Here is a 13,179-nt window from a genome sequence, read left to right on the forward strand (position 1 = left end):
AAGGCTTGGGATCCTTAGCAGAAAGGTGAAAGAGAAGAAATTGGCGAGGTATTTGGTTAGTAATTAAATTTAAAAAATCAATCAAAAGCGGTTTTTCTCATTTTAAAAATGACTACTTTTCACTAGATTTCATCAAACGTGACTTGCCATTACTTGCCCTTTCTTAATTAGAAAATTAATTAATAAGATATGTTTCCCTTTTCATCTAGTGATATTTCACTAGTATCAACACACAGACACATATGGTAGTGAAGCAAGTTTCCTATTCACGGAACTTCGAAGACTATGTGACATGATATAACTCGGTTAACTTCTGCCATAACGCCCAAAAGTAGAATATATGCGATTTACTTATGCATACAAAGTTACAAACGCCTGACTGTGAAGAATTTTTCGACTATACATCTTCACTCGGAAGGTTTTGCCTCTGCCGGGTGTGGGCCGAAATAAGCTCCGGAACCAAGTTTGCATCATTGAGAAGTGCTAGACCATTGGCGTTGTCGCACTGAGCAACCACAATGCGTGACATATATTTTTCTTTATATACTCATGAGTTAAGGGGGCCATTTTGGCCCACACCTAAGTTTTAATGCTGTTGCCGCGGTCGTTGCCGTCGCAAGAGGCAAATCCTCTTCCACGACCCCGGGAAAGTGGTGACTTGAGTTGTTTCCGTGGCCCGATGGAGAATACGACGGGCAATAACGAATAAGAACATAGTAAAACCTCGACGCGGCCGCGTTTATAGACGTTTCAGGTGGGCGAAACGAGGACACAGACCGAGAATCGCAGGGAAGAAAAACCCGAGCGTGAAACAAAGAGATTTACGCGCGGGCGTGTACGGTGGGAATGAAGAGGGGGTAAAAGGCCCAAAAATTTTCGTGATATCATCCCGACAGCGTCGCGCGTAAGGAGAGGCTTTCATTTAGGGAGAATCTCATCGGCGACGGCGGCCTCCGTGATGTATGGAGAGGACGGAATTTCGTAAAAAGGAATGATTAAATATTGAGGGAGAGGCGTGGGAGGGGGAAGGATGATGCAATGGGGCAAAGAAGAAGGAGAAGAGACCATCGAGAGGGGGGGAGAGAGAGAAAGAGATGAGGGAGGGAGGCGTGGGAGTTGGAATGGTGGGGGAAGGGGGACTGGGATTCGAGGGAGAGGAGGTGGAGGGTAGCTGGAGAAGTTTGAGGGAGAGGATGGAGTTTTTGAAGTTGAGAAGTTTTGGATGAGTGGCTGATAAAAATAAGATGTGGAACGCAGGAGCTAGGAAACTCCTCGGCGGAGAGAAGTTCTTAGTCAGTTGTTCGAAAAGAAGGGGGTTCGGGCGTTGGGTGGGGGAGGCAGTGGGGTTGAGGGACTGGAAGAAGGGAGCAGTGAGGTTTTTGGAGTTGCAGGGTTTGAGATGTGATGGAAGGCGCGGTGGGGGATGGATGAAGGGGGTGGGAAGTCGTGGGGCGGGGGTGGATGAGTGTGGGTAGGGGGTGGAGGTAGTTTCGGTCGGGGGGATGGGTTGGTGGGGGGGAGAGAGAGTGTTCGGGGGAGGGGTAAGCAGAATGAGCACGGTGCTGGATTTCTCGGGTAATGGCTAAAGAAAGTTTTCCTTCGATAACAACTGGAAAATCGCGACCGTAAAGTTTGGCATGCCTCTATCCCCACCAGTCACCCCATCTCCGCCCCCGTTTCCCGGGAACCTTTCCATCCAACGTACTTCTCTCCCCACCCTCTCGCTCGAAAATCTGGAGTGTGCTACATCACAGCCCCTCTCGATGCGGGTTCCTTTTATCCTTTGCCCTTACCTATCAGCCCCCTCTCCCCCTCCACACACACTTCCCTCGCCGTCTCTCTCCATCCTCCTCTTTATTCGGTTCGAAGACAGGAATTCTTTATATGAAGTGGTTACACGGCGGAGCGGGCCTCGTCCGACGCGGGACAACCTCTAAATGTGACGGTAAAAACCGTTTCCCTCATATTCCCATTTCGGGAGATAAATTCGACCGACCTCCTCTCACCCACCCACACACACACACACCCGCCCCCCTTCTCTTTTTCATCTCCAACCCCACCCCTCTCCCACAGGACGAAAAACATACGTTGAGGAATGGTGTATATTGACGAGCGGTGGTTTTCTCGTTCCCTCTCATTCTTTCGTCGGCCCACTAGGATGCGAGATGATTCATTTCTTTGTTGACAAAACCAAAAACGATTCCAATATCGGATGGATAAACACGGCTGTATGTTACTCGGACGGAATATACGGACATATTTCTCCATCTACGACGTCTAACGTCGTGTTTCGCCATTTTGAAATCATTTTTCCGCATCTGTTAAAGAAACCAGCGCTCTGTTATTTCCCCTTCTGCTTCCCGCTGCCGTGGTTTCATGGCTTGCCTGATTCGTACTCTGCATGTAAGATCATGAAGTTGCTTATTCGAGCGTTCAAGGGGTAAGAGAATTTTTTAACTGGAACTTTTCGGTCGTTCTGTACCTATTACTCAATCCAAAATAAATAGCTTAGGGGTTGGTGTATGGATTTCGAAAATCGAGTCCTTTTAACTAAGGTTGATGAGGGTTGATATTAGCAAGGAGGATAACATTTTCCTGTTCTTTTGTCCTCGGAACAATTAAAATAATGTATTTCGCATGGAATTTCGAAAACCTTTCCAAGATTGATACTAGAATATAAACAAATAAAATAGTAGTAGCTACACCACCAACAGTTTTTACGGTATTGATGCCACCAATAGTCTTTTTTTACATAAGCCCCAAAATTTAGAGTGCCTTATCGCTTTGCAATGATTTGGATTTATTTACAACACATTGCCATGGTAACAGCAGTATTTACAGGAATATTTCGTTAAATATTGTCATTTTCACCCTGTGTCTTTGTCAATGTTACAAATAAATAAAATATCTACGGCTTAATCATGCCGCCAATTTTCTCTCTCCAGTTCTTTCATATTCAATTACCTATTGTGACCTTCTTTGGCGAGTAATGACGAAGAATTAATCCCGTCATCGTGGTTTCCCTTTCTTCCCATTCCTCCTCGACTCGCTGGACTGGAGTTGCTTCCGTGACGCCGGCGTGCTATCCGGAACAAATTTCCTCACGGGGCGCAAACAAAAGACGAGACGCAGCAAGGCCCCCGAGGCCATTGCATCCCCCCCGCGCACCGCAACCCTCCCCCGCTGATAAGTGAGACATTAAAGAGAGGCAGGCACCAGGGTCGAGTGAGGCGACCCGTTCAAAGTGTTGCAAGGGAGGATCGAGAGACGCCGGCAAAAACAGTACCCGTGCGCCAGCGTGTGCCTCTCTAGCGTGTATCTCAGATAAAAGCGACTATTAAACGTCGCCCAATGAGATGGAATGCCCACCGGGGACTTAAAACCCCACGGCTGGAACTGTAATCCTCATTGTTCGGGGGTACGGAGTGACTTTATGCCGGGTGCGGGGAGCGGGCGGCCGGGGGTGTGCGACGGGCCAAGGCGAGAAGAACCATGGGGGAGGTTGGGCGTCGGGAGGGTTGATGATAAAAGGGGGCGGCAGGAAGGGGTAATTTCATCTCCCTCTGGGGGGAGGCACAGGGGGGTGATGGCGAAGGGGTTAGAGTCGGGGACCGTGGCCCCCAGAGTGGCTGTGTGTGAAATCATTGAGATAGCGAGAGAGGGGGATGAGCGAGGGAAGAGGTGGCTGTTTGATCCGCTGAAGGAGATTTTTGGCACTAATTTGCATAGTTGCCGCGTGTGAGACTTGAAACGTCGCTGATACAATGGGAAGAGAGATTTATGCAAATTTTCGTGTGCGTTTTGACTTCATCTTTATGACTGGATGCATAATGAAAAGCAGATTATTATTACTATTGCGGCGGGTGCTTTGGTTATCTTTATCAATTTATTTTCCTGCGGAAATGTTCGTCGTGTTAGAGGTTTGCGGGAAATCAGGAACGGGTAGTCTGTGTTAAAGTGTGGAGGATATTTTATTAGATTTTGAATTCCTTTGGTTATGGATACGTTTTTTGAATCGAATCATTGATATGACGTTGAAGGAAAAAAATGATTTCAGAGACTATGGGTAAGCAGTATGTCTCCCTTGAGTAGACAAAGGGTGTTTTCACTTCAATTTTTTACTAAATGCACCAATGTCCCATTACTTTGATGTCATATTTAACTATGAATGTAAAAAGTATTTCAGTTCTAGCAAGTATATCTTTTTATTTTTGAGATACTTGCGTACAATAAAGATGAATAATTTGCTGTAGTACTTTCGATTATTTTCACTTCCTCTTTCAGTTAAGTCCCCGTCCTTGAATATTTATTCGTGTTAAAAGGACAAATACGTTTGAAATTTAAGATTAGCCATTTGATCATCGATATTTGGTTAATATAAATTTATTTGATTATGTATCATTGAATGCTTCAAAGTTATGGTCTCAAAATTATTTTCCTTCGACATTGTTTCAAGTCCCACCTTGTATTTTGAGGTTAAAATGGAACATTTTATAATTTGGACATTAAAAGACGCCGTGCGGTTTTGTTCCTCTTGATATTCATTTTAATTCATCATTAATGAGTAAATATATATATTAGAAGCTGATGTGTTGAAAAGATTAAAGTAAGAAGCAGATTATTCACCTTTGTAGTTTGTAACTGTGTACACGAGTACATGTAATGGGTGCATATATTAAATACTCTTCTTGATCTATGCTAGCCCCCTCTCCATCATGGCGAACCGCCTTCACCTTTGTTCACCTTGGTCGCCCTTCACTCTACCTCCACGAACCTCGAGTCCTCTCGTGCCCTTCCCTTGAAGCGAGCATTAGTTGGTAGGTACTCTCGGCCGCAGCAAATCTTACGGCCGTTCGAAAACCCTACACCGCACATATACCCACCCACACGCACGCGCGCTCACAAACACATTTTGCGGACCCGTGGGAAATCTTCTGGATGCGGGAGAGAGAGAGAGAGAGGGAGGGAGTGAGGGAGTAAGGAGAGGAGACGAGCCGTTGCTCTCGATATGGGGTCGGGGTGCGGGAGAGGAGGACGGACGGCACTTGGGTGTGGGTGGGTGTTGCAGTCTGAAAGGTGCCGGAGATGGGTTTGGTGGTGAAGGGAGTGTTGGGGGATGTGGGGAGGGAGCGGGGAGATAGAGGAATCTCATTGGCCCGCTCGAGTTGCGAGGGCCAACGAAAGAGCCCCGTCCGCATTCGTCGAGGGCGGGATGAAGAAAGTTTTTCGGGTGCCTCGGTGAGAGGGGGGCGGCGGCGAGGAGCTGGGGTTGGTTTTGTGTACGCTCGTAGAATTGAGGTTGGTTCTTGGTGTGTGAGGTGTGGCCTTAAACCTTTCGGGCGAGTTCCCTTAACCGTGCCCTTCCCACCTCACGCGGCGATGAGACGCGAGCGGAAGATTTGCGGTCGGGTGGATGGGGCTCCCTGCAATTGCTACGCCGGCTAATTGAGTTTTCTCCTGATTTGGCCGGAATATAAATGCGCTTAATACTTTTATGAGTCTGTATCCTCTCCGGTTATTAAATTACGGCACTTTTTCGCTATAACTCTATGTGTAGCGAATTAAAATTAAAATTTTTAAAACGTAACTGTGGAAGGTAGGTTTTTGAATTCGTGATCGGCAGCGTAGTTGCTCCCGCCAAACCGTCTTTAGTTATAATTGTAATTAAGTTATATTGCATCAAAAACATCATGGCCAAAATCCGTCGTAACTGATGGTCATCCATCAATGACGTGTCTATCTTAGGATAAGAACTGAAGTCAAGGTGGTCATCCTCCGTGGAACGTTCTTATATTTAATTCGCTCGGTCGAGGTAATAAGTGGTAGGCTGTTCGTGCAGACGGTGCCGTGCCGACCATTATCCCATGAAAGTGAATGACTCTATCCAGGAACTCTATGAATTCCGTCTCCTTTTAATCGAGAGCGTGCATTTACACGGATGGATGATTTCGGGTTCTTCCCTGAGCGTGATCCCTTCTCTGACAGCTTCATCCAATGGAGGCGGTGAAGGTGTGCGGAGCGATCCGGGGGGTAGTCCATACGTGTCGGCGCGCTCAGGGTGGCTTTCGCGAAAAGATGCAGCGATGGGGAGGGCGGGCGAGGTGGCGAGTGGGGGAGAAGGGCGCAGGCGTAAATCTTACTTCAAGATCACGGAGGGAGGGGGAGAAGGCTTCCGTCTCTCCCTGCCCTCTCTCCCGCCCCCGTCCCTCGAAATTAAACGTAACTCTCTGGAGGACCAATTGTCCAAAGCTCTCCTGCCGGGTTTTATTCAGTCTCACCTGAAGGCGTCTCGTTTCGCGCCGATGGCGTTGGGCTTTAAGGCAGCCTTTGATTTCCCAGCGAGCCGTTCATTTCGATCTTCTGGTCAGTGAGAGATGAGGGGTGAAACTTTCTTTCCCTTCATTCTCGTACGTCTTCTTTGGAGTGCGAGGAGTGTTGTAATGGCCATGAATAGTCAAAGTATTTCGCGAGTCTTGTCTGGTTTTAGAAATGTGAAGGAGCTTCTGCTGTGATTGACAATGGGAAGGACTTGAATCTTTCAGTTTAGTGTTTCCCTTAGTCGATATATGTACGTGTATGTTCGCAGTGTGTGTGGTAATTCAAATCCAAGTAGAATTAGGACTGCCTTATTTAGAGATGTGAGACTCTCACGACATTTCGGAAAACTATATACGATGATTAATTCATCTCGCTTGTTGGTTGATTTTCTATTATCTGCTGATTTTATTAGACTCCTTAGGTGTGTGCGCGGAAACGATTGCTACATACGCAATAGAGGGAAAATAAAATTACTTCAATGGTAAATGGTTTCTTACATCAACTCATTTGTATGATAGGTTACTAGGCGCGAATATTGTTATTTTACGAAAATGATGTCGGTGTCCACCAAAATATCTGATAAGCCATCGGGAAATAAGAAGAAAACCGCCTAGACTATGAAATGAGGTGCTTAAAGCTTGAACTCCGTGCGTGCAATGCAGGGAACCCAACGTAGTCGTCTGCTCGGCACTCGTGGTGCAAGGAACGCTTCTCCAACCGCACCCGATATCCCATGGAGCGAAAGCAGTGTTTTGAATTAAGGCGAAAGTTGAAGTGATGCAGACCACCTTCAGTCGATGAGAGAGGGTGGATAAGACGGAGGAAGGGGAGCGAGAGGCCGAGGAAGGGGAATTGGAAGGGAAACTGGTGGGATGCAGGGAGAGAGAGAATGAAGCCAGCGGGTGAAATGGAGTGTGTTTGAGGGAAAAAGGAAGGAAGCCGGTAGCCAAATGGCCTTCCGTGAACGAGGAGAGAAGAGGCGGTCGGGGAGAAGGGTGGGCCTGGCAGGGCGGGTGGCGAGGGGTGGGTGGGGTGTCGGGGAGTTTTCGTGGGCGGTCCATATACAAGGTTCACTTGCTTTCTCCTTTTGCGATCTTCTTCCGACCCAACCCTGAACGGAGTAAAAAAACTACCAACCCCACCCAGCTCACACTCCCTAGCCCACCACCCCCATTCTCCCAACCCATCCCATATAAACCCTTCCTAAACCCCCCCAGATCCTTCTCTCCGCCCGAAAAAATTGCCCTCGACCGTTCCCTTCCTTCCCCGCCCCACACAAATACACTTTCCTCTTCTGCTTCCCCTCTCCATCCCCCCTCTCTCCCCGCATCCGTCGATACGGCCCGGCGGACCTTTCCCTATCACCCCCGAGTTGTATCCTCGGCTCTCAGGGTGGACTTTTGTCCCCTCCCCCCTCTTTCTTCCCTTTCCCCGGGTACTCTGTGCTTCTTCGCGTCATTAACCCAGCGTTGCTAATCTCTTATGGATTCGACCCCGTGCGCCCCTATCCCTCCCGCACAGCCCTCGATTGGGCTCACCACACGCGTTCTCGCCGTCTGGCCGTAGACGAAGGGGGAGCTGAGGAAACGAGGCCCCCCTCCTTCACTCTTTGCGCTTAAGCTTATGAAGTCGCCATGTACGCCAGTCCCACCCGCTCCCCCCGCCCCGTTAGCTCAAAAGCAATGGCGATAGAATTATTCATATGAGGAAACGTAATGCTCGTTTTTCATTCATTTATTTTTTTTGGTCTGCGAGATTTTCTAATCTCTGTTCATCCAAGAGGCATCCGGGATGATGTGGAGGACCGAGTTTGGTGGGCACTTGTCTATGCTTGTGTATTTCTTTCGCCCGTGTGTTAACTGAAGTGTGGATGGAAATGTGGGCTTCGCTTCGACTTTTGTTTTTCCTCCACTCGTCCTTTCTCCTTTTCTTCTATTTAGTATTTTCTTCTTCTGGCCACGGATCGGGACGTGGCAAACAAACATACCCGTCTTTGCGGTTGCGTTGACGCGTGATGTCGTCGTTCAAATCTGTTATAAACTTCGCTTTGCCCAGGGCAATACATTGGATTTTTTTACTCACCATGCGCTTGCTTGACCTGACTGATCGCGTTGGTCAGCGATCGGTATAAGTTCCCTCAGAGCCCGACAGTTTGGAGACCGGTGGTGGGCGTTTTTAAATTCGATGTTTCTTTGAGCTCATTTTCCGAATGGGTCTCATTTAGCTTTGACGGAATAAAGGTGGTGCAAAACTTTGCTGTGCATTCACGTGATATTTCTGCTCGATATGTGCCAGAGAAACTCGAGTGTAGTGTGAAACTCACTAAAGAATGATTGTTGGTAAAACAGTGGAGCACAACATGCCCTTGGATAACTTTAAACATCGCGGCATTCGGGTAATTCATGCCAAGCCATACGAGTGTATTATTACAGAGTCAATCATCCGTGTCTCGAATCGGTGGGGTCGTGTGAATTAATTATTCGCTGTCTTAAAGAAATCTTCACGGTTTCAAGAAATTTGAATGGCTAAAAGGGGATTGTAATTTAGGGTTGCACGAAGCCATGAGATATACGTTTTACATCTGATGCCCGCAAGTGGTAAAACGTATGACCCCCCCCTTCCCTATGATTCCATATTGATTAACTTTAAGTAGGTAACTATTAACTCACCTTATCTTCGGGCTAGGGAAGGGAGCCAAACAATAGTATAAATTTCATTTTGCGGTGGTCAGGCCGCGTAATCCGTAACGACCCCCATTACTCAGACCTCTGGCACTCCCCGTTTCACTTCAATCGCTCAAGAATTCCAGCAACAAGAAAGTAATCCGGGTTCATCCTCCTCCAAAATGGTCCCGAGGATTGACCATCCCGGAGGAAGAGCGAGGTGTGTGTGGGGGGGGGGGCTGGGGGTAAATTTATACGGCAGGAAAGAGTTGGGCCGGGTAAAAGGCAAGGGAGGGGGAGGATGCGATGGGGAGGTGGGAAGTGGGTGGGAGGGTGGAGGGGGCGAGGGAGGTTATTTCGTATCGCTTCTGTTTTCGGCAACCACGGAGTGAGGAGGCGATGTCGGGGGATCGCCGACAGTCGGGGCGAAAAGTGTGAGCATTCCAGCAGTAGCAGCTGTCAGATCTAGTTTCCAGCGGCTGGAAGGGGGGGAGGGGCGGGCGCCCTCCCTTAGAGCCTCGTCATAGTTAATCCCACTTCCGGCGGGGCAGCTCGAAGGCGTTGGGGACGACCGCGAAACAAAGAGACGAGAAGAGTCGGGATAAAGAAAGGTTCTGTTTTAAGGTTTTCAATCCTTCATCGGGGCTTTAATGGCGAGCTCCAAGTGTCCGCTTGTAAATCCCCTCAGTTTCATCTTTGGAACAACTGGACAGCTTTTCGGGTAGAGGTGGACTTTATTTAAAGTGATTTGATGAGAGGGAGGGCGTTTCATTGAGATATGCTGGTCGTATTGCTTCGGTTCCAGTATACAAATAGAGATTGGTGTCCCTTAACGCAGGATCAAGGAATAAATCTTTTCGAGTTGTGGAAGTTACTTGCCATGAAACCTAACTTATTAGAACGAAAATTTCGTTTCTACGTCAATGCCTAATTGGAAGTTAATTTTTTTTGTTGTGGATAGGGCGGTTACAAAATGTGTGTATTTAAAGTAAAATAATTATTTACGCAATCCCGTTGCTTAAAGTGTTCGCTTAAAGTAATGAATAAGATAATTAGATTGACAACGTGTTAATGTATGCAGACTGGGTCATCTTTTTAGGAATATTTCTTTTCTCAAGGTATGATGTAGGTATTGCAGGGTTTTATTACAGTTTTAAAATTACTAACGGGCACATTTTAGCAATTACATTCACCATTTCCCAGACACGCTACTGACGCATCATGGGCGGTGCAGTGCGAGCGATCGAAGTAAAATGTTTTATTTCCATCCAAAACCGCATAACCAGAAGAATGCTTGGCATAAAATATTCTGTCTACTTACTGGAAATATAAGATCCTTCTAATCGTTTTCCGTTCGTCTCCGCCATCACTGGTACCTTATACGAGTGATCAGCGCGTAAAACAATTTCATCTTCTTTATAGTTTATTTCGTGAAATACACTTGGCTTGTCTTTTCTCCACCCTCATGAAACAGAATAGCGGATATAGCGGCCAGGAAATTTTCCTCTTCTCCATTTCTTTTATTTTTTTACTCTCTAAGATTTCTCACCAGCGCCACACTTATCAAGTGCGTGAAACCCAGCAGCTATGCCTTTGTCTCTCAGTTGTCAAACCCTAACCTCAGCGGCCGCCGCATTTTCTTGCAAATCTCAGAGACTTTAAAACTTTTCTGCGTAGCATACACATACACACACACGTGCAGGCCTCTTTTTCCCTCTAATTGATGTCTTTCCTCTCTCAAAACAGTCACGTGTCCCCCAACCCTCCTCCTTCGTTCCCCCCCCCGCCCCACCCCCATCTCTTCTCTCGCCGTCCCTGCGAGACCCGTGGTTTCCCCCTCTACCCCCCTTTCCCACTTCATTCGGTGTCGCTGCCGTATTTATAGCTTTCAACTCGGCGATCTTCACACAGTGGGGGCATTAATCCCAATCTTCTATCCGTCAACTTTTTCCTTGGGTGACTTAAATAAATTGGGAGCGATTTTTACTCGTCCCAACCCCTTCCTGACAGGTTTGTAACCGCGTCTGTGTTATTCGGTGGACTTTAACGAACTGATTTGACTTTCCGCGTGGTGTTAAATTGAAAGCTTTTTTTAGCAGTCTTTTGACGCCTGCTATAAATGTGGCTTTAAAAATCCGATTTAGATTATGTGTAGGTGCGCATATTTGAGGGACCAGTCACGTTTAAATATCCTTCAGAAAACCGGATACGTATTTATATTTGTATCGCCCTCTTTAGACAAAGAAGGATTCCCGTATCCAATGAACCATCCCGATTGGACCCGCGTTTGCTGGATGAACGATGGTAAGTACGTTTGTGAATCACTTGGCGATAGGTTTTTGAACGAAGCGAGAGGGCGAGAGTGCTAACGTTTTCATCTCTTATAAGGGGTTCGGCAATTTTAGCGACCGAGTTAGGCGCCTAAATATGTCCGTGACTAATTACCTAAATTTATCTTGTAATGATTGCGGTATTCCTTAAAGATGGGGTGAAAATTGGCCAGGTTGTTCTGTTTTAAAAATACTGAACTCACACGAGTTTCCAAAAGGTGCCGCCTGACGCTCTCTCTCTCCCTCCATCGCCCTTTTAGGACGTATTTAGAAGAGGGCTGCAGTCCTTTAATATCGCCGTAATTTAAGCAAGCTAAGATGCTAATTCCGGTGAATAAAGTACCATCACTCTGAGGCGGGTATGTATCATTCTATTCACGTAGCCTCCGCGCTCGCTTTCCTTCGCTCCGGAGTGATGAATGCACTCGAAAAAATTTAACCGCGGGGAAGAGAACGATTTTCATTGAATCCCCCCAATTAACGATCCAAATAATTAGCCTTTTTCTTCTAGCGCACACTAATCTTCCCCCGGGTGGGGATCCAGAGCGGCGGGGGAGAAGCGGAGGGATATTGAGGGGAAAGGAGAGAGAGAGGATCCATGGTGCCCATTCTAAGTGGGAAAGATTTATTCATCTCCTCGTTTTAATTTCCGAATCAAATTTAAATCAGGGAGGAAGAAAAACCCTTTGGAATCATTTCGCGCAAAGAAATTCCACGAGAGAGAGAGAGGAGCAGGAAGGAAAAAAAATCCGGCGGAGAGGAAAAAAAGGAGGAATAAAAGGAGTCCGGGAGTGGATGGAAAGAGGAGGGTTGGGGGAAGAAATGGCTCGTCTTTTCGGGTAGGGAGCAGATGTCCTGGCAACTGAAGGACTGGGAGATAAAGGAATTTCTTATTGCGTCCTCAAACGCGTACGGGGTGTGTGTGGGGGGAGGGCACGGAACCGGAGAGGCGGGGGATGGATGAGAGAACGGGAATGATAGGGGAGGAGGGGGATAAAATAATGATAGAGGGGAAGGGGGTAAGAGTGGAAGGAGAGGGAGGAGGGAAAAAGGGCTTATCCATGGGAAATAAAAGACAAACGCTTTTGCGGGAGAAAGACGACGTTGGAAGTGGAATTTTGGGTTGTTGGCTTCGCAATATAACTGCCACTCCTTCTGACTGCAGAGGAGGACTCTCTCTCTCTCCTCATTACTCCACCGACACCAGGACGGCCCGATCCCTCCTCCCCCTCGCCTACTTATCTTCCTTTCCCTCCCCCTCTCCATCCCCTTTTCATCTCCTCTTTTTTAGAGCTCCGGAGGATTCCTGAAAAGTTCTTGAACCCCCTCGAGAACAAGCTTTATACGTCTTTGCGCCCTCTGGCTCGCCTCCGCCGCGTTACTTCTCTTGTTTTTTTTGCGAATCCTCTGAAATTCCAGTGCGTGCTTCGTTTCGTCCTCATTTTGCTTGATATTCGCCTCTCCCAAAAGTCTTTCCTTGCCGTTTTGTTTCTCTTCCACCATGATTGCCCATTCAGTTCCCGCCTATCTCGCACTCCTTCCCCCTAACTGCTTAGTCCCGTCGAATCGCCGTTTCTGTCGATGATGATCTTTCTTCGTTTTAAATTGTCCGTGGCGTTTGCTAATTAGGTTTCCTCGCGTCCACCTGCGTGGCCGTTGGTTTAGGAGAAGAGATGGCTTGTGCATTTCAGGTCTGCCTTGAATATACTCCATTGTCTGATTTTCTCGGTCTGGCGATTGCTTTGCGCTACATGAGCTTAGTGTTCATGAATGCCCACTATTTGGAAGTATTACCAAAGTCTTACAATTCCCTCTTATCATCTCTTCTTGAATTCCTTACACCACTCATTTATTACATGCTCTCTCTC

General features: G+C 47.3%; 1 protein-coding gene across 1 annotated transcript in view; it reads left to right on the plus strand.

Annotated features, from left to right (window-relative positions):
* hth (Meis homeobox homothorax) overlaps positions 1–13,179 on the plus strand; it is an 834,894-nt gene that overhangs the window by 632,894 nt on the left and 188,821 nt on the right. The window lies entirely within an intron of this gene.

The sequence above is a fragment of the Hetaerina americana genome, unplaced genomic scaffold, assembly GCF_022747635.1.
Source record: "Hetaerina americana unplaced genomic scaffold, ioHetAmer1.1.p SCAF_9, whole genome shotgun sequence".
Classification (NCBI taxonomy): domain Eukaryota; kingdom Metazoa; phylum Arthropoda; class Insecta; order Odonata; family Calopterygidae; genus Hetaerina; species Hetaerina americana.